We start from the raw sequence: 26,060 nt of genomic DNA on the forward strand, positions 1-26,060 counted from the left end.
TTACAGTGTCATCGGCGAACCTCAAAGTTTTTATTTCTTCTCCATGGATTTTAATACCTACTCCGAATTTTTCTTTTGTTTCCTTCACTGCTCTCTCAATATAGAGATTTAATAAAATCGGGGAGAGGCTACAACCCCGTCTCACTCCCTTCCCAACCACTGCTTCCCTTTCGTGCCCCTCGACTCTTATAACTGCCATCTGGTTTCTGTACAAATTGTAAGTATCCTTTCGCTCCCTGTATTTTACCCCTGCCATCTTTAGAATTTGAAAGAGCTTTTTCTAAGTCTACAAATGCTAGAAACGTAGGTTTGCCTTTCCTTAATCTTTCTTCTAAGGTAGAGATTGCAATGCATCCAGCAAATAATTGAGCACGTAGGTTGCAAGTTCTAGTCTGAGATGAAAATGTTGCCAAAGGAGAGGCATTCGTGGCGGGCAGGATCAAATGTCAGAAGACTGATGACCCAAAAAAAAGAAAAAAATCCGTGGGACCACAACCATCGGGCTGTTTGTTCTGATCCTCAACCAATGACAATGCATTATGTCACACAGCCCGCAGTGTACGTGCGTATTCGAAGAGCAGCACTTCATTGGCCACCAAACTCTGTGCGACTACCTCCATTGGGGTGTTGGCGTTGTGGATCCTCAACCAAGAATCCTAGCAAAGCTGGCAACGACAGTGTAGTGTCCATGTCCTCACATCCCTGTCGGTAGCCTCCAAAACCTAACTGAATCTGTTCCTGCTCGTGTCATAGTGGTCGACGCTGCGAAAAATAATGACAGGCGGTCGCGTTACTAGGTTAGGTTAGGTTAGGAAAAAAAATTGTTGTAGGAAACAATACTTCCTAAAAGAAACGGGTGTGAAGTATTTTTTATTTGCACTAGTGGCAACAGACGAAGAAAAGGTCAGTTGCTCTGTGTTCTCTTTCAAGAAGGGAGTGCGCAACTGTTTCGTTTCCAGGCCGGGAGATAGTCTCTCATACAAGGAGTAGTAATGATGCTTCGTGCGGCTGCATGTAAATTGCACCGAGCCTTACACAGACTCAGCGCTACAAGACTCTCGGCGTATAATCGTATATTTTGCCTGTAATTGCTCGAAGCCTTGATTTTCCGTTCTCTCTCCCTCTCTCACTCTCTCTCTCTCTCTCTCTCTCTCTTTCACACACACACACACACACACACACACACACCTCTCTCCCTCTCTCTCTCTCTCTCTCTCTCTCTCACACACACACACACACACACACACATGCACACGCACACGCACACACATACACGTACAGGACGCGTAAACCTTACTCTTCACCAAAGATGGATGTTGCTATCCTTCTACCGACAGTATATCGTCGGTCTCTGGGGTAACGAATATCTAGCGACTAGAGGAATGCGCAGGTCTTTCTCGTTCTCAAGAGCGGTCGCCGGCAGACACACGTAACTGTATGACACTATAGCAGACGTCCATCTGCTGTAGCTGTATGGAACATGTGCTATGCTCACTAACTACGGCACTCTCGGAGAAATCGATACTACACAAACAAACTCGTAGATTCAGTGATCAGACTTCACATCTTGGTCCGCTCGCCCAATATATCTAGAGCGGAGTAGACATGCACAACTACACTACTCGTCATTAAAATTGCTACAACACGAAGATGACGTGCTACAGACGCGAAATTTAACCGACAGGAAGAAGATGTCGCGATATGCAAATGATTAGCTTTTCAGAGCATTCACACAAGGTTGGCGCCGGTGGCGACACCTACAACGTGCTGACATGAGGAAAGTTTCCAACCGATTACTCATGCACAAACAGCAGCTGACCGGCGTTGCCTGGTGAAACGTCGTTGTGATGCCTCGTGTAAGGAGGAGAAATGCGTACCATCACGTTCCCGACTTTAATGAAGGTCGGATTGTAGCCTATCGCGATTGCGGTTTATCGTATTGCAACATTGCTGCTCGGGTTGGTCGAGAAACAAGGACTGTTAGCAGATTATGGAATCGGTGTGTTCAGGAGGGTAATATGGAACGCCGTGCTGGATCCCAATGGCCTCGTATCACTAGCAGTCGAGATGACAGGCATCTTATGCGCATGGCTGTAACGGATCGTGCGGCCACGTCTTGATCCCTGAGTCGACAGATTGGGACGTCTGCAAGACAACAACCATCTGCACCAACAGCTCGACGACGTTGGCATCAGCATGGACTATCAGCTCGGAGACCATAGCTGCGGTTACCCTTGACGCTGCAACACATGCAGAAGCGCCTGCGATGGTGCACTCAACGACGAACTTGGGTTCACGAATGACAAAACGTCATTTTCTCGGATGAATCCACGTTCTGCTTACAGCATCATGATGGTCGCACCCGTGTTTGGCGACATCGCGCTGAACGCACATTGGAAGCGTGTATTCGGCGTGATGGTATGGGGTGCCATTGGTTGCACGTCTCGATCACCTCTTGTTCGCATTGACGGCTCTTTGAACAGTGGACGTTACTTTTCAGATGTGTTACGACCCGGCGCTCTACACTTCTTTCGCCGGCCGCGGTGGTTTAGCGGTTCTAGGTGCTCAGTCCGGAACCGCGCGACCGCTACGGTCGCAGGTTCAAATCCTGCCTCGGGCATGGGTGTGTGTGATGTCCTTAGGTTAGTTAGGTTTAAGTAGTTCTAAGTTCTAGGGGACTTATGACCACAGAAGTTAAGTCCCATAGTGCTCAGAGCCATTTTTTACCCTTCATTCGATCCCTGCGAAACCCTCAATTTCAGCAGGATAATACAGGACCGCATGTTGCAGGTCCTGTACGGGCCTTTCTGGATACAGAAAATGTTCGACTACTGCCCTGGCGAGCACATTCTCCAGATCTCTCACCAATTGAAAACGTCTGGTCAATGTTGGCCGAGCAACTGGCTCGTCACAATACGCCAGTCACTACTCTTGATCAACTGTGGCATCGTTTTGAAGCTACATGGACAGCTGTACCTGTACACGCCATCCAAGCTCTGTTTGTATCAAGATCGTTATTACGGCCAGAGGTGGTTGTTCTGGGTACTGATTTCTCAGGATCTATGCGCGCAAATTGCGTGAAAATGTAATCACATGTCAGTTCTAGTATAATATATTTGTCCAATGAATACCCATTTATCATCTGCATTTCTTCTTGGTGTAGCAATTTTAATGGCCAGTAGTGTAGATCTACGTGACTATTCTGCAATTGCACCGAACCACCTCCCGACTGTTTTTCTATCCGTTAAATATATTCGCTGTTGCGGATACGAACAATCACCAGCTGTATAAGGAAGGGAATGACGACTATGAAAATTTGTGTCTGTTCGGGATTCGAACCCGGATTTCCCGCTTTAAGCGGGCGGTCGCCTTAACAGGTTTGGCTACACGTGCACGACTCGGGGCCAGATGCAAACATCCATACGTCGTCAGCCATGTGTCTACAACCTGTACTCGTACATACATTATGTAGTTGTCCTACAGTGGAGAACATCTGAATAGTTTTTCGTTCTGGCAAGATCTTCTCATGAAGTTGCCTTCACCAACCTTCAGAGTAAGAAAATATAGTGTTGCCGTCTACATACTTCTAGAGGAGTGATCATGATTTTGAAATAAGAATATTCAGAGCTGGCACGGACAGATTTAAACGTTGGTTTTGGCCGCGAGCCGTGCGAGAGTGGAACGGTAGAGAAATGGCCTGAAGTTTGTTTTGTGCAAGTCATCTTCAGTGGCCTGGAATATGTACAAATTTTTGTTCATAGTATTTAGTTTACAGCTTACGACGACGTGTAGATAAGTTATAAACAGTTCTGGCAGTTTGCTTTTCAAAGATATAGTAATAATTCTTATAATCTTTTGAATATTCATTTTTACGTTCCTTTCGAATGTTCTGGAGTGATTTGGTTTCTCGAAAATTTGAAAAATAAAGATCAGGCGAATCGAGTCTTTTTGAGATAGTTGAGAATATTCTTGAGACTCCTACGTACAGATTCCGTAGAATCATAACGTGTGGGCTTTCACGGCCGGTGTCTTCATCAATTAAAACTTCCGGGCTAAGAGGCCGTGGTCGAACAGTAGAAATTCTTCCTCCTGACGTTTCGGTGCCAAATGCGGGCTACACCTTCCGAGGTGAGCCAAAGATGTCAGGAGGAAGAATTTATACTGTTCGACCACAGCCTCTTAGCCCGCAAGTTTTAATTAATGACATTCCGTAGACTTTGAGCAGATAAGATTGGGAGGTGGAAGGAAGACTGGGATCCGGAATGCTGTCGATGCCACTGTGACCAGAAATGGAGTACGAGGTCGAGAAAGGACGCAGAAAAGAATCGATTGTGTCCTTTGCAAGAAAGCTGTGCCGGTAATTTCCTTAAGCCATTCATCGAATCACCAGAAAACCTACATCCGGAAGGACGGACAGGGATTTTTAGCGACGTTCGTCTGCACGCCAGGAGTTTCATCGTCTGATCACCGCCTTAGCAGCCTGCTTCGGCCACAAGTCGAGGCAAACGGCAGCTCGCACCGAAACGTTCAAGCAGTCACTCTCGTGCAGGCTCTGTCTGCAAATGCAGCGAGAATAATCCTTAACGGGTCCTGCAACATAAATCACCCACTGTCAAACACTTCACAATTATCCGCGGGATTGTAGATTTAGGAAATGGAGCGCATTTGAACTTGTATTCATTCTCCGATGTAGCACAAGACACCAAGAGATGATCGTGTTATCTTAAATTGCAGCGAAACACAGAATTGGTAGCAGCGGATGACAATAATAAGTTTAGATTTTAAGAATTATGCTGGAGCTACGGTGCACAATACACATTAAATCGTTATTAAAATATTCAAACATAGGTATAAGCCCATGCTTGTGAATGTTTCACTTGATTATTTTGAACGCAGATTATGTATTACGCAATAAAAGTTGCACGGGAAAACGGACAGCATAATACAACGTTGGTTTTTTGCTGCTAGGTGGGGTCGCGTCAGAGATATCAAGGTCAACTTTGCTTTCGTAAATGGGATGCTATAATTTGGTACGTATTTTCTGCTAGCAGCTATCGTGACGAATCCAATGATCTGTAACAGTTAGGTCTTTGAAGGTCAACGAAGGTCACAAAGGAGACATGAACGTCCATTTACAGATGCTGTTGGAAGTCATGACCATTGGTATCAATGCCGTGCTATAATCATCTTATCATGGTTTGAGTAGTATTGCTTATCACTGCGGCACTTATCGAAGGACATGCTGTGACAATTCTCTCTCGTATATCGTGAAAACAGTAAATATTCGCCGAATATGGTGCCAGTGACATGTAAACACCATTCGACAAGTTCGCAATGCAACACTAATAGGGACGGTAATTCCAGTATCGTCGAATTAAACGAACGTGAATGATGTATTCGTTCGAAGAACAAGTCGATATGCTTCTCATTTACGGAGAATGCCAACGAAATTCAGTAAGAGCTAGAGACTTATACGCTGAAAGATGTCCTCAACGTACCCACCCTACACGTCGTACATTTAAATACGTGTATGATATAATGAGAATGACTCGATATTTAACGCATTGGAAACATATCCGGCAAAGGAAAGTTACTAACGAGGAAAATGAAATTGGTACCCTGCCCACTGTGTTAGTTGACGTCAAATCGCAAGGGAATCTGGTATGAGCCAGAGTAGTGTTGTCCGTGTTCTGCATCGCCATAAATATCATCCTTACCATATCAATCTCCACGAAGAATTAACTGGTACGGATTGTATGCGTTGCATTGAATTCTGCCGATTGGCTCCACTTCAGTATCAGAGGAATGACACATTTATTAATTTGATTTTGTTTACTTAAAAGCCTACATTCACGAACCATGCAAATGTTAATTTGCATAACATGCATTATTGGGCAATTGAGAATCCATGTTGGCTGCGGCAAGGTGCGCACCAAAAACCGTGGTCAGTGAACGTATGGTGTGGGATTCCGGAGGACAGAATTATTGGCTCCTATTTCATCGAAGGAAATCTTAATAGTAGGAAGTACACCACATTCTTGCAAGAATGTGGTGTACTGGTCTGTCATTGGAGGAAGAAAAACTTTTAGGAACAAGGAACAGAATGTGGTATCAACACGATGGGTGTCTAGCACATTTTTCTCTGATGGCTAGAAATGAGTTGCAGAGACAATTCCCAATCGTAGGATTGGACGCGGAGGATATGCGTCATGGCCGGCTTGCTCCTCAGACTTCTCGCCTCTGGAGTTTTTGTTGTGGGGATTCATAAAAGACACTGTTTATAAACACGTTCCAACTACACCTGAAGATATGCGAGAAAGAACTGTCGGCGCATGTGCTTCGAAAAGTGCCGATGTGATAAGAATTACCACCCATTCCGTTATAACAAGATTGCAGCACTGCACTGATACCAATGGACATCACTTCCAACAACTTCTGTAAATGGACGTTCATGCCACCTTTGTGAACTTCGTTAACCTTCAAAGACCTTACTATTACACATCATTGGATTCGTCTCGATAGGCGCTGCCAGAAAATAAGTACCAAACTATAGCATCCCATTTAAAAAAACAAAGTTTACCTTCATAACTCTGAAGCGACCACACCTAGCAACAAAAAACCAACGTCATATTATGGCCCTCGTTGTCCCATGCAACTTTTGTCCCACAAACGTTTCAGCTCGTATCATACTTTCAGAGTTATTCTTGGTGACAATAGTTAGTGACTCACCCTGTATAACTCGTCTGACTTAAATTTACAACTCGACTTGAGGTTAATGTTTGTTAACATAATTACAACGCCAGTGTTGAGGGCCGGCCGGTGTGGCCTTGCGGTTCTAGGCGCTTCAGTATGGAACCGCGTGATCGCTACGGTCGCAGGTTCGAATCCTGCCTCGGGCATGGATGTGTGTGGTGTCCTTAGGTTAGTTAGGTTTAAGTAGTTCTACGCTCTAGGGGACTGATGACCACAGATGTTAAGTCCCATAGTTCTCAGAGCCATTTGAACCATTTGTTGAGGAAGGATAAACTGCAGATACACTCAAAGCACCACGAAGGAATTATCCGAGTGGGATGGAGATCGGTAGAGGTGGTGTACTTTTACAGATAAACAAATGATTACAATTTCAGAAAATAATATTGATGATTTAGTCAAGAGAAAGAGCTTCACAATGTGAGCACGTCAAAAACGCGTTGGCCCACCTCTGGCTCTTATACAAACGTTTGGATTGACATTGGTTGGCACAGTTGCTGCATGTCCTCCTGAGAAACTTCGTGCCAATTTCTCTCCAATTTGTGCGTCAGATCGTCAAGATCGTGAGCTAGTTGGAGGGCTCACGCTGCAAACATTCTTTGTCGGGGAGAGATCCGCCGACTTTACTGGCCAGGGCAGAGTTTGGAAAGCAGTAGAAACTCTCGCCCTGTGCGGGCGGCCATTATCTTGTTGAAATGTAAGCCCAAGATGGCTTGCGATGAAGAGCGAGAAAAAGGAGCGTGGAAATATCGTTGACGTACCGCTGTGTTGTCGGGGAGCTGCGTACCCACCCAAGACCATCATTCCAGGTTTCCTGGCCGTATGGCGGGCGAAAACCAGGCTGGTACACCATTGCTGTCCGGGGCATTTCCGGACACATGCTTGGCCTGCTGTCTTCAGTATTGAGGACGGTCGAAGACGCTCTGGTGAGTGGTGAATACCAACGTGACTGTTGCCCACCATACGGACTGACTACCAGGAATGAGATTAGAGACCGAGCGAGGTGGCGCAGTGGTTAGCACACTGGACTCGCATTCGGGAGGACGACGGTTCAATCCCGCGTCCGGCCATCCTGATTTAGGTTTTCCGTGATTTCCCTAAATCACTGCAGGCAAATGCCGGGATGGTTCCTTTGAAAGGGCACGGCCGACTTCCTTTCCCGTCCTTCCCTAATCCGATGAGATCGATGACCTCGCTGTCTGGTCTCCTTCCCCAAACAACCAACCCGCAGATTAGAGTAGATGCAGATGAGATGACTCTCGTGGGTGTGGAAAATGTCTGAAAGTGTAACACAAAAACCATAGAACATTTGAATATAGTATTCCCCTCCCTGGGCATTTATCAGAAGATTGTCAAGATGCGTGAGTAAATTGGAACTGCTAATATTTATAGAATCAATAGATTGTCAAAATGAAACATGGCTATGCACTTTTAATAAATCTATCATACACAAAATACTTGATCTGTTATGACATAGTGCGGCAAAAACTGAAATGTAACACAAAATTTTACTGAAGCTGGTCTAACAGTCCCTGTTAAGATGTTCGTCTGTGGAGCATAAGGAGTTGCCTACCAAAAAATATTTCAAACTTTCTTTGAACTGTGCTTGATCTGAAACCAAGTTTTTAATCGTTGATAGTAGTTTACTGCCTTTTTGGACCAAGGTAAGTGATTTAAGCCTTTATATAGAATGTTCTAATTCCTAGCATTTACACAATGTATTAAGCTATTGGATGGAAACAGAGATATATTATATGCTACAAATTTCATTAAGGAATAAATATATTGAGAAGCGGCGGTTAGAATACACAGTTCCTTGAACAGGGTTCTACATTTCGTTCTTGGATTTACATCACAAATGAGCTCTATCACACGTTTTTGTATTCTATAAACTTTTGCCCTGTTTGACGAGTTACTCCAGATTATGATACCATATGACGTAATAGAATGAAAGTAAGCAAACTATGCAAGATTTTTATATTTATAGCTCCTGCATCTAACATCATTTGCATTGCAAATATAGACTTGTTTAGGCGCTTCAGCAATCTGTTCAAATGTGTTCAAATGGCTCTGAGCACTATGGGACTTGACTTCTGAGGTCATCAGTCCCCTAGAACTTAGAACTACTTAAACCTAACTAACCTAAGGACATCACACAGGTCATGAGTCCCCTAGAACTTAGAACTACTTAAGCCTAACTAACCTAAGGACATCACACACATCCATGCCCGAGGCAGGATTCGAACCTGTGACCGTAGCGGTCACGCGGTTCCAGACTGTAGCGCCTAGAACCACTCGGCCACCCGGTCAGCCAGCAATCTGTGGTATGCCCTTCCTAACTGAATTTAGTATCAAGTTGCAAACCCAGAAATTTAACACTGTCAACCACTTCTGTCTACATGTCATCATATAGACATCCTGGAACTGTATATAGTGTTTCATTCCAAAGTTTAATGACAGCGAACTAGGTTTAAACCATTTATTTATGTCAGTGAAAACCTGGTTAGCAGCCATTTTAAAACCTGCACACGGCTTGTTATTCATTCCAGTATTTGTATCATCTGCAAACAAAACAAAGTTATGGGAGAGAGGTCATAAATGCACACAAAGTAACGAACCCAAGATGTAAACTTGAGGAACACCACACGTTATTAATTCCCAATCAGATAAAGACTGTTTGCTTACTCCTCAGGTATTTCGCAATGACACCCTTTATTTACTCTTAGGGAACACTCAAACCATTTTGCAGCACTGCCAGTGGTACCACAATGTTATGATTTACTTAATAGAATGCTGTGGTTCACACAGCCTGTGGCTTTTATAGGCACAGAAAATGACAGTAGCTTCTAGTTTGTTATGAATAGAGTACATTCTCACTTCACATGCAGATATCACTCTTTATATGGGAAGGCTTAAGGAATCCAAACTGTGACTGGATAATACACTCCTGGAAATGGAAAAAAGAACACATTGACACCGGTGTGTCAGACCCACCATACTTGCTCCGGACACTGCGAGAGGGCTGTACAAGCAATGATCACACGCACGGCACAGCGGACACACCAGGAACCGCGGTGTTGGCCGTCGAATGGCGCTAGCTGCGCAGCATTTGTGCACCGCAGCCGTCAGTGTCAGCCAGTTGGCCGTGGCATACGGAGCTCCATCGCAGTCTTTAACACTGGTAGCATGCCGCGACAGCGTGGACGTGAACCGTATGTACAGTTGACGGACTTTGAGCGAGGGCGTATAGTGGGCATGCGGGAGGCCGGGTGGACGTACCGCCGAATTGCTCAACACGTGGGGCGTGAGGTCTCCACAGTACATCGATGTTGTCGCCAGTGGTCGGAGGAAGGTGCACATGCCCGTCGACCTGGGACCGGACCGCAGCGACGCACGGATGCACGCCAAGACCGTAGGATCCTACGCAGTGCCGTAGGGGACCGCACCACCACTTCCCAGCAAATTAGGGACACTGTTGCTCCTGGGGTATCGGCGAGGACCATTCGCAACCGTCTCCATGAAGCTGGGCTACGGTCCCGCACACCGTTAGGCCGTCTTCCGCTCACGCCCCAACATCGTGCAGCCCGCCTCCAGTGGTGTCGCGACAGGCGTGAATGGAGGGACGAATGGAGACGTGTCATCTTCAGCGATGAGAGTCGCTTCTGCCTTGGTGCCAATGATGGTCGTATGCGTGTTTGGCGCCGTGCAGGTGAGCGCCACAATCAGGACTGCATACGACCGAGGCACACAGGGCCAACACCCGGCATCATGGTGTGGGGAGCGATCTCCTACACTGGCCGTACACCACTGGTGATCGTCGAGGGGACACTGAATAGTGCACGGTACATCCAAAGCGTCATCGAACCCATCGTTCTACCATTCCTAGACCGGCAAGGGAACTTGCTGTTCCAACAGGACAATGCACGTCCGCATGTATCCCGTGCCACCCAACGTGCTCTAGAAGGTGTAAGTCAACTACCCTGGCCAGCAAGATCTCCGAATCTGTCCCCCATTGAGCATGTTTGGGACTGGATGAAGCGTCGTCTCACGCGGTCTGCACGTCCAGCACGAACGCTGGTCCAACTGAGGCGCCAGGTGGAAATGGCATGGCAAGCCGTTCCACAGGACTACATCCAGCATCTCTACGATCGTCTCCATGGGAGAATAGCAGCCTGCATTGCTGCGAAAGGTGGATATACACTGTACTAGTGCCGACATTGTGCATGCTCTGTTGCCTGTGTCTATGTGGCTGTGGTTCTGTCATTGTGATCATGTGATGTATCTGACCCCAGGAATGTGTCAATAAAGTTTCCCCTTCCTGGGACAATGAATTCACGGTGTTCTTATTTCAATTTCCAGGAGTGTATATTGCCGGCCGTGGTGGCCAAGCGGTTAAAGGCGCTACAGTCTGGAACCGCGCGACCGCTACGGTCGCAGGTTCGAATCCTGCCTCGGGCATGGATGTGTGTGATGTCCTTAGGTTAGTTAGGTTTAATTAGTTCGAAGTTCTAGGCGACTGATGACCTTAGAAGTTAAGTCGCATAGTGCTCAGAGCCATTTGAACCATTTGATAATATATTATTTGCAGTCAGATGGTTAAGAAGATATCTGAGCAGAACCTTTTCAAATACACTTGAAAACGCTGGCAAAAGTGAAATTGGTCGATATTTTGACGGTATCTCGTTAGCCCCATTCTTGTAAAGACGCTTAACATCACAATACTTTATCCAGTCTCTTAATATTCTAATAGGAGATTGATTACACAAATAACTTAAGATAGAACCCAACTCACATGAATCTCTTTGATTAACTTCGTTGATATGTTATCATATGCACTGGAATACTTCGATTTTTAAGGATTTTGCTACTTATTTGGGAGAAGTGAGTGTTATTGGCATTTTACTGAAGTTATTTTTACAGATTGGTCTTAGATATTCTATTGCACTATTTGCTGAACCCGTTAACCCCAAGCAGTAAAAAAAAGTCTTGTTTCAGAGGTTTGCAACAATACATGCAATTGTTACGAATTTCTCATTTATTTTCAGAGCTACCTGTTCCTCTTCCTTTCTGGCCCATCTATATTCCATGTAATTTTTATTTATTTGCTTGATGTAACTATCTTTTCCTCATAATAAAGCTGCTCCAATATTTTGCATTACTCTTTGTAATGCATTACAATGCTAACATCAGAGCTGTTCCTTGATAGTAGAAACAGTTTCCTTTTTTGTGCCATATGGTACCTTTATTCCTGGTGTAATGCATGGTTTATTTCTACACTTCTGCTTGATCTGAGTTACTTTTAGGGTAAAAATTTTCAAATTAGGATGTATTTTTGTTAATGAATGCTTTATATTTTCCACTTGAGCCGGAAGTATTGTAAACGTTTATCCAGTTCATGTCTTTGGCAATCTCCTAATATCCTCAATTTTTGATTGATTTATTACCTTCCTGTATTCATATTTAATAGGTTTATGTTCTGAAAAGTTGCATGTCATTATCATATAGCCTATTTACTATTGTTTGTGGAAAGACTTTTTTCCCCACATTTTTTACAGTGATATTATCAATAGCAGAGCATTAAATACCCTAGTTGCAAAGTTCACAGTAGGGATAAAATTGAATGACAATGTTACTGATTGCAATAATAGTTCAGACCTATTTCCTTGTTTTTACTGTGGTGTTGGACAACAGAGCTTCCAGATATTTATGAAGAAGTTAAAGTTCCCTGAAAGTGCTCTGTATATACTTACTATTATAAAGGACTTATTATCAATACTGTTTCAGTTGTACAAGCTTCTAAGTGCTGTTCTGAGAAAAATTTATTTATATCAGTATTCTTGAAACTAAAAGAATTTCTGACAAATGTGGCAATGCCTCTCTTCTCCATATTTTCTCTGTAGAAATAAGAGGATAACATTAATCCTGTAACATCTGACGTATCTATACTAAAGGTCACAAGATGTTCACCGAGCGAGATGGCGCAGTAGTTACCACACTGGACTCTCATTCTGGGGAACGACGGTTCAAACCTGTGTCTGGCCATCCTGATTTAGGTTTTCCATGATTTCCCAAGTTTCGCTTCAGGCAAATGCTGGGATTGTTCCTTTGAAAGAGCACGCCCAGCTTCATTCTCCACCCTTTCCTAATCTGCTTGGTCCACCCCCTCCCCCCGAATCAACCAACCAACCACAAGATGCTCGGAGAGGCAGATTACATGAAGTGGTTTGCTCAACTCTAACTCTTCAACACAAATAAGCTACTCATTAAGCTTATCCCTTAATTCTCGGATATTTTGATGCAATAAGGATAACTGATTTTATCCACTAGCTGAGCTACCCTGGATAAACCTAATTTTTCTGTCAATTTCTGACCATCTCCAGCTTCAGTTAGGGACTATTTGCATCCAATTACATACATTAGAATTTGCTTCCTGGTTGCCTGTTTTATCAATGTGAATGTCATTTCTCTACACCACAAAAATTGCTGTTTTATCATTTGTAACCACTGGTACTTTACCAAATGTGATAGTGCCCCCATTTAAGATACCTTTTTTTCCCTTACCTTTCTTGTTGAGGTGAAGGTCATGCGTAGTAAGTCTTACCTATTGATAGTCAAAAGGAACCACACCAATATGAGATCCTATATCTGATCCAAGCAGTTGTTCCTACTTTAAATTAACTCTCCTCACAGAAGAGTTCAAATATGGCCAGTCATGGGGCCTCAGAACAGACATAAGCCCGACACCAGCGTCTCGTTGCTGAAACTATCTTTACCAGGTCACCCTCAACTGAATAATCAGGATTCCTGTCTATGCTGCCGCCTGCCTCACCCACTATTACCACGGTGTCTTCATTTCCAAAGTGAACCTACATCCTCTGTTGTCTGACACAGACTGGCACTAGGCTTAAAAAACTTGTGACCTGGTAACCGGACCCTAGATCATCCTGCAAGAGTTGGCCAACACCTCTACCATGTGAATTACCTAACAAAAAATCTTTCATTTCCTTCAGAACTTCTTCTGACTTCTTACTTCTCGAACACCTTTTTTAAAGTTTGTGGTGTCCTGTCTACTGCTGAATCTACTGGTTCATCAGTCTCAAACTATTTCAACAGATCAAGCCTGGTTTCCACATTAACAACAGTATTGTCTGAGAAAGTCCTATGATTATTTCTTCTGTGAGGGCTATTCAGAAAGTAGGGAACGTTTTGGCATTAAAAAAACTATAAGAAATTAATTTTTATTATATAGATCTGAAAGAGGGACTGGCATACTACTTTTCCACATAGTCACCAAACACATTGAGGCATTAATCATAGCGGTGGCCGAGCTTTGAAAGACCTTCATCGTAAAACTCTGCGACCTGAGACTTCAGCCAGTGAGTCCGCCCCCCCCCCCCTCCGCCCCTACCCCCACCCCCACCACCACGAATTCCGCGTCGTCATCAAAGCGCTGCGTTGCAAGCCAGTTCTTCATAGGTGCAAGATCGGGGCTCTAAGACGGATGAGGGAAAATTTCGCATTTGAAAGAATTAAGAAGTTCTTTAGTGCTGTTTGCCATGTGAGGTCGGGCATTGTCGTGCAAAAACAAAATTTTGGACGTCAGCTTTCATCGGCGTTTGTTTTCAATTGCTCCTCTAAGGCTGTGCGAAGTTTGGCAGTACCGAGCAGAATTTATGGTTGCTCCACATTCGCGAAAATCAATAAGAAGCACACTTTGCCTGTCCCAAAACACTGTCGCCGTCAACTTCCTTGCTGACAAGGTTTGCAAACATTTTCTTGGTTTTACGGTGGAAATTGTGTGCCCCCACTCCGTGGACTGTAATTTTGTCTCGCAATTGACGTGTTCCGCCCAAGTTTCGTCACTGGTTACAATTCGATCCAGTAATGAATCACCATGTTTGTGGTAGGCCTCCAGAAATGTCAACATTGCCCCATTCGCCGTTCTTTAAGGTGCTCTGTAAGTATTTTGGGCACCCATCGTGCACAAAATTTGAGGTAGCCTAGTTTTTGAGTGACAAATTCAAACAACAAAGTCCGTGAAACTTGTGGAAAAGGAAGCGAAGGCTTCGTTATTGTGAAGCGACGGTTTTCACGAATCGTTTCATCAACTTTAGCGACAAGATCGTCGGTCACAATGCTGGGGCGTCCACTCTTCTCTTCATCGTGAACCATTTAATGCACCATTTCCGGACGGAGTATTCACTCATTTCGTTGTATCCGTACACACTGCACAGTTCACGACAAATTTCTATAGGTTTTTGTTTTTTTGCCAACAGAAACCGTATCACATACCGCACCTCACAACTGGCGGGATTTTCGATTGCAGCACACATTTCAAATTCGAATATCGAAAAAACCAGATGCGCAGAGGCGTTCCCGCTGTCACGTACGGATGCCGACTGAGCTGCCGAGCACGCACGTACTAAAATGTATGCGATCGGTGCCCGCCTACTTGTGTCCCTGCTTTCTGAATAGCCCTCGTATAACCTGTTGTCACTTTGTAAGACGTGTATATTTCTATTATCTATTGTCAAATCACAATTTATGAAAGATGTTTATATTTTATTAATAGGATTAAGTAGGAATAATTAATATTTGTCATGTTGGAAATAATTGTGGTAGCAGGGAATGTCTGCAGCAAAGTATTGTTGACAAGAGAGACCGCAAATTGATATAATTTTAAAAAGGACGGGAGAGACCGCGTATGGATACATTTTAAGAAAAGAGCGGGAAAGACCGCGCATTGATACGTTTTGTAATGGTAGCAGGGATTGTCTGCATCAGAAAGCATTGTTGGCAGGAGAGACCGCACTTTAGCGTACGTAGGAAGTCAGTAGTAAGCGAGAAGTGAAGCGAGTCGGTAGCAGGTCTGAAGCGAGAGGTTGAGAGGAGCGGTGTGCCTGCCAGCCACCAGCTATGATTTACAAGAGATTATAAACGGATGCACAGAGACATGAGCTAACTATTATAATAAGAGGAACTAATATTATTGAATAATTTTTTTGAGAAACTCGAGACTACTGAAGGTATCTTTGCGCATTGCTAGTTGTAACATTATTGTAAAAAGTAAGTCCCATTTGAACGTTTGTAAAATCAGTTCATTACCAACAGTAAATATTTGAAGCATTTTCAGAATATAATTAATTTTTTCCAGCAATGTTGCATTACAGATTATAACCCATCCCAAAAACCATCAACGTAAAACTTTGTAAAATTTTATTGTTTTCAAGAAAAAGTTTAACTATGAATTATGTAACTTCAGTCAAATTAATTAAAGAATAACGTCAGCTTTGCTATTAAAGAATAACGTCAGCTTTGGTAATAAATACATCCACTTATTATGACAGCCCACCAGCTGCTAATAGAGTATAGTAAAACAGAGTAAGTATATTCATGTCGCAGTTCGATGTAGCAGTCAGATGGCGATACAGTAACAGTAAAAAGGTAAGGAACAGTTTTGGGTTATTGCAGATAAAGACTGAGGGCCACACCACGACGACACATTCTATGTTTCGTCGAAATAATCCGAAAATCACTTTTAAAAAGTAGCAATTAAATTTCTATGCGAAGATTGAGAAAGAGAATAAATTTCAAAGGGAAGATTTCATTTGTTATTATTAGGCAAGAGATAGAAATCCTAAGGAAAGGTTTCATAGTTTATTGTAAAACGGAAGGTTATCAATAGCAAAAGAGATGTAGAGGAGATGGGAGGATTTCAACTTCCCACCTCTCTTTCCCCTCCTTCCTCCTTAACATTACCTAATGTTTTGCCTTATCTAGTTCCACCAAAAGGGCAGCGATTATCTACTCCTCTTCCTCTATCTTCTTATCTCTATATCGAATCTCACAAAACTCATGAGCCTTGTTTATTTCCTCAGTTTCCACGCCACTACAGTCATCCACATGAACTGGAACAGCCCTCACGCATTACACCCTGGAACTAACAGTCCTACGGCAAGCCATACACTTCTCACGCATAGCAAACCTATTTTAGTTCTAGTCTAAATTAAGCAAGAATTATTTCTTAGACAAAGCAGTTAATCTATTACATTTCTTCGAGAGTTTGGGCCTAATGTTTGGAACTAATTTTGGAGAAATAGAAACGGTTCAATTTGTATTGTTTACGTGACGAAGCAAAAGCAAGCAAACAACTGAGACTACACTATATGAACTTTTCACGTACTTCCGAACTTTGTCGTGTTGGATACTTAATAGTCATTTTGATAGTCATTTGGATAGCAAATAAGGACACATTAACAACACAAACTTTAGTTTATTGGACTAATCATGTAACTTACAATATAAGATGACGTAAACAGAACATATGCCAAAATTCGCGATTATGAAATGTTCTCTTTCTCCGGAAATAAAAGTGAAGCCTTCAATATATAGGTTAAAATAGGTACTGATTTCTTTATTTATGACAAAATTAATTGTTGCTATGCAATTAAACACTTATTTTTACGAGAGCTCTGATGCTCTGTGACGGCACTTCATTTCGTATCAGGACTCGTTTGGATATCATTCGTGGCAGCGTTACAGCACAGAGCTGCATCGACGATATTCTGTGCCCCGTTTTGTTGCCCTTTATAGCAAGCCACCGCGGGCTTACATTTCAGCAAGAGGACGCTTGTCTTCGTGCTTTTCAAATTCTACCTTGGCCAGCAACATCGCCGGATCACTCCCCAATTGGAAACGTTTGGAACATTGTGGCCAGGACCTACAACCGTCTTCGGATTTTGACGATCTAACACGCCATCTGGGTAGAATTTGGCACGATATGTTCCGGGAGGACATCCAACAACTTTATCCACTAATGCGAAGCTGAATTAACGGTCGGAGGTGGGCCAACGCGTAACTGGCTTGATTAGTTCGTGAAGCTCTTTCTCCTGAATAAATCATCGAATATTTATGAAACTGTAATCATTTATTTGTCTGTACTTGCCCATTACATCTACCTTTTTCCGCCCCATGCGGATAATTCCTTCGTAGCGTGTCGCATTTTTCCTTTTCTTAAAATGTATTTACGGAAACTCCAGGGAAACTAAATCTGGAAGTGCGAAGGGGATTTGAAGCGACGTTCGTCTGGATGCTTGGAGTTACATCGTCTCGCCACTTCCTGATGCACCTCGCTCGGTGACAACACGATCGAGCACTTGTTAATAATACACGGAATGTGACAGAGTGGTTACACGACAATAACATCCCTGTAACTGACTGGCCTGCACAGACTCCTGACCTGAATCCTATACAACGCCTTTGGGATGTTTTGTAACTCCGGCTTAGTGCCAGACATCACCGACCGACATGGATACCTCTCCTCAGTGCAACACTCCATGAACAATGGACCGCCATTCCCCAAGAGCCTTCCAGCACCTGACTGAACGTATGCCTGCGAGAGTGGAAGCTGTCATCAAGGCTGTCATGGGCCAGCATTATATTGAATTCCAGCATTACCGATGGAGGGCGCCACGAATTTCTAAGTCATTTTCAGCCAGGTGGCCGTATACTTTTGACCACATTGTGTATTTTTTTGTGATGTCGCATCTACATGATGTCTGGGGGGGGGGGGGGGGGGGGACGCCACATAACATTTTTACAGTTCGCTTTTATGCGAGCAATACTTTCTTCATGTGATGAATTATCCCAGAAAATTATTATAGAGCGTTATTGTGTGGAAATACTCAAATTATGTCAGGAGGATAATACGTTCGTTTCCAAGATTAGCAATTATACGAACTGTTCGAGAAGCCAGGTTCAAGTTTTCTTCAGTGTTTACGCCCACAAATTTTGAGCATTCTACCCTACTTACTCATTCCTGCTCATGTGCTACCTCAATTGTTGGTACTACTCTATTTGTTGTACAGAACTGATTGTAGTATTTTTTTTCAAAATTTAGGGAGAGTCCATTTTCAGAGAACAGTTAATAATACTTTGAAAAATATGATATACCAACTCTTTTTTATCTCAAATGGGATTTTTAATAATACTGGTACCGTCTGCAAGAAGTGTCAATTTGAAACTTGCTACCAGATTAAAACTGTGTGCCGGACCGAGACTCGAACTCGAGTCATTTGCCTTTAGCGGGCAAGTGCTCTATCAACCGAGCTACCCAAGCACGACTCACGCCCCGTTCTCACAGCTTTACTTCTGCCAGTACCTCGTCTCCAACCTTCCAAACTTTACAGAAGCTTTCCTGCGAACCTTGCAGAACTAGCACTCCTGAAAGAAAGGATATTGCGGAGACATGGCTTAGCCACAGTCTGGGGGATGTTTCCAGAATGCGATTTTCACTCTGCAGCGGAGTGTGCGCTGATATCAAACTTCCTGGCAGATTAAAACTGTGTGCTCTCAGTTGGTAGAGCACTTGCCCGCGAAAGGCAAAGGTCCCGAGTTCGAGTCTCGGTCCGCCACACAGTTTTAATCTGCCAGGAAGTTTCATATCAGCGCACACTCCGCTGCAGAGTGAAAATCTCATTCTGGAAAGTGTCAATTTGGTTGTTGAATGATGAGTGGCAGGTCATTCACATATAGAAGGAGTAGGAGTAAACCCAAAACTGAGTGAGGCTCATCCCCGTGGGTCCTTTACCAAATAGGATAATCAGAAGACAGATAAGATACAAGAAAGAATGGCGCCTTTCGTAACGGGATCGTTTAGTCGGCGCGAGAACGTTACAGAGATGCTCCAGTGCGAGAAACTACAAGAGTGGCTTGTGTGTCATCGAGTGATCTCCAATTGAAATAGCCAGAGAATCGAGCAACATATTACTTCCTCCCACACACGTCTCGCGAACTGACCACAAGGAGTAAATTCGACAATTTAAAGCTAACACAGAGGTTTACCGACAATAATTCTTTTCACATGCCACTCGTGAGTGGAACAGGGAACGGTGAATGAGATAGCGGTAGCAGAAGTTCGCTCCGCCACAACGTCAGATGGCTTCCATAGTGCTGCCGAAGACGTATCGCCCATCCCTGCCGGCCACTGACCGTTTCTACACTACTGGCCATTAAAATTGCTACACCAAGAAGAAATGGATATGATAAACGGGTATTCATTGGACAAATATATTATACTAGAACTGACGTGTGATTACATTTTCACGCAGTTTGGGTGCATAGATCCTGAGATATCAGTACCCAGAACAACTACCTCTGGCCGTAATGAGGGCCTTGATACTACTGGGCATTGGAGATTGGATGGCGTGTACAGTGCCCATCCAGCTTCAACACGATACCACAGCTCATCAAGAGTAGTGACTGGCGTATTGTGACGAGCCAGTTGCTCGGCCACCATTGACCAGACGTTTTCAATTGGTGAGAGATCTGGAGAATGTGCTGTCCAGGGCAGCAGTTGAACATTTTCTGTATCCAGAAAGGCCCGTACAGGACCTGCAACATGCGGTCGTGCATTATACTGCTGAAATGTAGGGTTTCGCAGGGATCGAATGAAGGGTAGAGCCAGGGTCGTAACACATCTGAAATGTAACGTCTACTGTTCAAAGTGCTGTGAATATGAACAAGAGGTGACCGAGGCGTGTAACCAATGGCACCCCATACCATCACGCCGTGTGATACGCCAGTATGACGATGACGAATACACGCCTTCAATTTGCGTTCACCGCGATGTCGCCAAACACGGATGCGACCATCATGATGCTGTAAACGGAACCTGGACTCATCCGAAGAAATGACGTTTTGCCATTCGTGCATCCAAGTTCGTCGTTGAGTACACCATCGCAATCGCTCCTGTCTGTGATGCAGCGTCAACGGTAACCGCAGCCATGGTCTCCGAGCTGATAGTCCATGCTGCTGCAAACGTCGTCGAACTGTTCGTGCAGATGGTTGTTGTCTTGCAAACGTCCCCATCTGTTGACTCAGGGATCGAGACGTAGCTGCACGATCCGTTACAGCCATGCGTATAAGATGCCTGTCATCTCGACTGCTAGTGATACGAGGCTGTTTGGATCCAGCACGGCGTTCCGAATTACCCTCCTGAACCCACCGATTCCGTATTCTGCTAACAGTCATTGGATCTCGACCGACGCGAGCAGTAATGTCGCGATGCTATAATCTGCAATCGCGATAGGCTACAATCCGACCTTCATCAAAGTCGGAAACGTGATGGTACGCAATTCTCCTCCTTACACGAGGCATCACAAGAACGTTTCACCAGGAAATGCCGGTCAACTGATGTTTGCGTATGAGAAATCTGTTGGAAACTTTCCTCATGTTAGCATGTTGCAGGTGTCGCCACCGGCGGCTACCTTGTGTGAATGCTCTGAAAAGCTAATCATTTGCATATCACAGCATCTTCTTCCTGTCAGTTAAATTTCGATTCTGTATCACGATATCTTCGTATTGTAGCAATTTTAATTGCCTGTAGTGTAGTAGTGTAGTAGAATCGCAGAGTTGGCAAGGTACTCTTGTTAGACCACTGCCTAATGCGAACAAACCTAAGAACGGTCATGCTGTAAATACCTGTTCCGGAAGCCTACGTCAGTAGAAAAGCCCCTACCACGACGCGCGAAGATTCCAGAACACGGAGGAGAGACCAATGCAAAAGGTGTGACTTGTTTCTCGTTTCCGCGTAACGGTAAGTGATCCGAGCCGAGCGAGTTGGACACAGCAGTGGAGTAACAGCGGGCCGCTTTGTCTCTCTGCAGGCAGCCACGGGGGACAGCGGGCGGCCTTGTGTGTGTGTATGTGTGACGTGTGAGAAGGACACCCGAGTGCCAATGCGGCCAGGAGCGCAGCATTACGTGGGAGCCATTCTGGAAGTCGGCACGCGTGAACTGTTGCTGGGGTCCTGGCGTGCCCTCAGCGCTTAAGGTCGTACGGTAGGTGCTCTGTTCGTAATAGAACTACTAGTGTAGTGAAAATGAAATCGTAGTCCAAACAGGGTGTCCTCCCTCTATTATCTCTGCAATTGAGCAATTTCAGTCGTGGGTCGTTTCCGAGAACATGTAATAAGTTCAAAAACGGTGACATTGGGTTATTCATCAATTGTTGATGAAATCTGGTTTCGCAGGACACAGCGGATCAGGTTGTGGCCAAGATCACTTACTGTTAGTTACACAAGAATAGACAACTCTATTCCTCGAAAACCAATACACAGTTTTCTCTTTAAAACAACAAGAATCAATTCACGGCTGAGGGCCCAAGCAACTTCTCAGTAACAAAGTTTAAATAATTCCTTTTAAAACACAGGGATTTAGAGAAACGACCGAAGGCGTTACTGAAGTAAAATTAAAATATGTTCTCGGCTAAAGGCCCAAATAATACTTCAGATCGGCCGGCCGCGGTGGCCGTGACGGTCGCAGGTTCGAATCCTGCCTCGGGCATGGGTGTGTGTGTGATGTCCTTAGGTTAGTTAGGTTTAAGTAGTTCTAAGTTCTAGGGGACTGATGACCATAGATGTTGAGTCCCATAGTGCTCAGAGCCATTTGAACCAGCCAATACTTGAGATCAGCAAAGGAAATTCTTTAAATGACAAGCATTTACAAATCCATATTATGTAACTTAAATCAATTCCTCTGCTGAAAGCCCAACAATTTTTCAACATAATAAAAGGCAACCTTTAAAGAGAAGCATTTACATGGTACAACAGAAAACCATCTTAAGAAAATTCAAAATAATGAAAGACAAACCTTAAGGTAAGCCTTTACACAGTACGGCTGAAGGCCATTTTAAGAAATCAAGATAGTTAAAGAGAAACCTTACACATAGGAATTTACACATAACGGCTGAAAGCCACAAATTTTCAGACAAACGCGGCTGAAGGCCTAATCTTAAAACACTTCACGTTAGGTTCGGCTGAAGGCCATATTCTAAACATAGAACAGACAAAAGTAATACACGGCTGAAGGCCAGGCACAGTACGTGTGACAAAAGATAATCACAATCACCAACAACAGAACAGTGGTGTTCAGAAGTGTTCCAAGGGTCAGTCTGGGGATGAAACTCTAACAACAGTCTAAATGAGACAGGCAGCCAATCCTATCACTAAATAATCGGGTGGCAGAATGAACTAGAGATGGCTGACGAACCAACCAACAACCTAACCAATACCCTTCCATCCAAACAACGGCACGACAACCGATAATATAAATAAATAAATGTCTTGTGACTATGGCCTCCCGCCGAGTAGACCGTTCGCCTGGTGCAAGTCTTTCACTTGACGACACTGCGGCGACTTGGACGTCGATGGGGATGAAATGATGATCATCAGGACAACACAACACCCAGTCCCTGGGGAGAGGAAATCTCTGACCCAGCCGGGAATCGAACCCGGGCGCTGAGGATTGACATTATTTCTCGCTGACCACTCAGCTACTGGGGGCGTACAACCGAAAATATCATCGAGGACGTAGATCGCAACAGAACTACGTCTTGGTAATTAGCATCTATACACAGTCAAGGCACACATTCTCGCAACCGACCGACTGGCTACTCCAGTATGCAGACAGCATTCATCTGCTCAGCGGGAATCACAGAAGCTACTCACAGTTCAACAGAACACTTGCACGAACAACTCCAACTATCCTAAGACCTACGAAGTGCATTAAAGTTCTAAGGCCTCAATTTTTTTTTCTACTTAACTACTCGCCCGAAATCGATGAAACTGGCGTTACTTCTCGACGTAATCGCCCTGCAGACGTTCACATTTTTCACAACGCTGACGCCATGATTCCATGGCAGCGCCGAAGCCTTCTTTAGGAGTCTGTTTTGACCACTGGAAAATCGCTGAGGGAATAGCAGCCACGGAGAGTGTCTTTCATTGTTGGTAAAAGCCAAAAGTCACTAGGAGCCAGGTCAGGTGAGCAGGGAGCATGAGGAATCAGTTCAAAGTTGTTATCACGAAGAAACTGTTGCGTAACGTTAGCTCGATGTGCGGGTGCGTTGTCTTGGTGAAACAGCACACGCGCAGCCCTTCCCGGACGTTTTTGTTGCAGTGCAGGAAGGAATTTGTTCTTCAAAACATTTTCGTAGGATGCACCTGTTACCGTAGTGTCCTTTGGAACGCAATGGGTAAGGATTACGCCCTCGCTGTCCCAGAACATGGACACCATCATTTTTTCAGCACTGGCGGTTACCCGAAATTTTTTTGGTGGCGGTGAATCTGTGTGCTTCCATTGAGCTGACTGGCGCTTTTTTTCTGGATTGAAAAATGGCATCCACATCTCATCCATTGTCACAACCGACGAAAAGAAAGTCCCATTCATGCTGTCGTTGCGCGTCAACATTGCTTGGCAACATGCCACACGGGCAGCCGTGTGGTCGTCCGTCAGCATTCGTGGCACCCACCTGGATGACACTTAACGCATTTTCAGGTCGTCATGCAGGATTGTGTGCACAGAACCCACAGAAATGCCAACTCTAGAGGCGATGTGTTCAACAGTCATTCGCGATCCGCCAAAACAATTCTCTCCACTTTCTCGATCATGTCATCAGACCGGCTTGTGCAAGCCCGAGGTTGTTTCGGTTTGTTGTCACACGATGTTCTGCCTTCATTAAACTGTTGCACCCACGAACGCACTTTCGACGCATCCATAACTCCATCACCACATGTCTCCTTCAACTGTCGATGAATTTCAATTGGTTTCACACCACGCAAATTCAGAAAACGAATGAATGCACGCTGTTCAAGTAAGGAAAACGTCGCCATTTTAAGTATTTAAAACAGTTCTCATTCTCGCCACTGGCGGTAAAATTCCATCTGCCGTACGGTGCTGCCACCTCTGGGACGTATTGACAATGAACGCAGCCTCATTTTAAAACAATGTGCATGTTTCTATCTCTTTCCAGTTCGGAGAAAGAAAATCGGAGGCCTTAGAACTTGAATGCACCTCGTATCACTGTGGAACAACAAGGAGAAATGATAAGTCACACACACACACAGAGGTTCCATAAGCGGTGGGCGACCAAATACAGGTCGTCCGATGAGACGACCGACCGAACGAACAACCAAGGTCGTCCCCACTCAAGCGCTTGGCAACGGTCGGGCGAGTCTTGGCTGTCTGGAGCTCACTGAAGCTCCAACTCGACTCAACGTGATGTCCATTCGGAACTTGGAGACACGGCGACCTAGACGACAATGGCTCGCATCCACCTATAGAGAGGTAACTCTTGCCCACCGATGACGACATCTCTGCACGAGGAAGAAACCCACACATGTCCGGCAAGATGAGCAACTGACGAGACCCAGAAAGAGTCGAAAGTCCACATACACGTCGCCCAATGAGACGACCAACCGAACGACCAAACGGCTGTCGTCCCGGCTCCAATCTCCTTCCGTCGGACAGTTGATGTGTGTGGCTAGCAGTCGGCAAGTTCTGGTTGTCCGCGCCTCACTGGCGCTCTGTCGCCGACACATCCTCCATCCCCACACACGATGACCCGGAAATGCCGGGTGATCAAAAAGTCAGTAAAAATTTGAAAACTAAATAAACCACGGAATAATATATATTTAGAGGTAAAAATTGACACACATGCTTGGAATGACATACGGTTTTATTAGAACAAAAAAAAGTTCAAAACTGTCCGACAGATGGCGTTGGACAGCAAAACTGCTACCGTGCCGTGTGAGAGGTACGCCGATATGTTACAGAATCGCATCATCCCCAGCCTGGCTGATGAACACCTGCTGGAACGTACGATGTTTATGCAGAATGGCGCTCCACCCCATACTGCTAGACGAGTGAAAGATTTGCGCTCGTCGTTTGGTGATAATCGTGTGCTCAGCCGCCACTTTCATGCTTGGCCTGCGAGGTCCCCAGACCTCAGTCCGAGCAATTATTGGCTTTGGGCTTAGCTGAGGTCGCAAGTGTATCGTGATCGACCGACATCTCTAGGGATGCTGAAAGACAACGTCCGACGCCAATGCCTCACCATAACTCTGGACATGCTTTAATGGTTCAAATGGCTCTGAGCACTATGGGACTTAACTTCTGAGGTCATCAGTCCCCTAGAACTTAGAAGTACTTAAACCTAACTAACCGAAGGACATCACACACATCCATGCCCGAGGCAGGATTCGAACCTGCGACCGTAGCGGTCGCGCGGTTCCAGACTGTAGCGTCTAGCGGCCGGCGGACATGCTTTACTGTGCTGTTCACAACATTATTCCTCGACTACAGCTATTGTTGAGGAATGATGGTGGACATATTGAGCATTTCCTGTAAAGGACATCCTTTGCTTTGTCTTGCTTTGTTATGCTAATTATTGCTATTCTTATCAGATGAAGCGCCATCTGTCGGACATTTTTTGAACGTTTGTATTTTGTTTTGGTTCTTATAAAACCCCATGAC

Source organism: Schistocerca cancellata, chromosome 10, assembly GCF_023864275.1.
Source record: "Schistocerca cancellata isolate TAMUIC-IGC-003103 chromosome 10, iqSchCanc2.1, whole genome shotgun sequence".
Classification (NCBI taxonomy): Eukaryota; Metazoa; Arthropoda; class Insecta; order Orthoptera; family Acrididae; genus Schistocerca; species Schistocerca cancellata.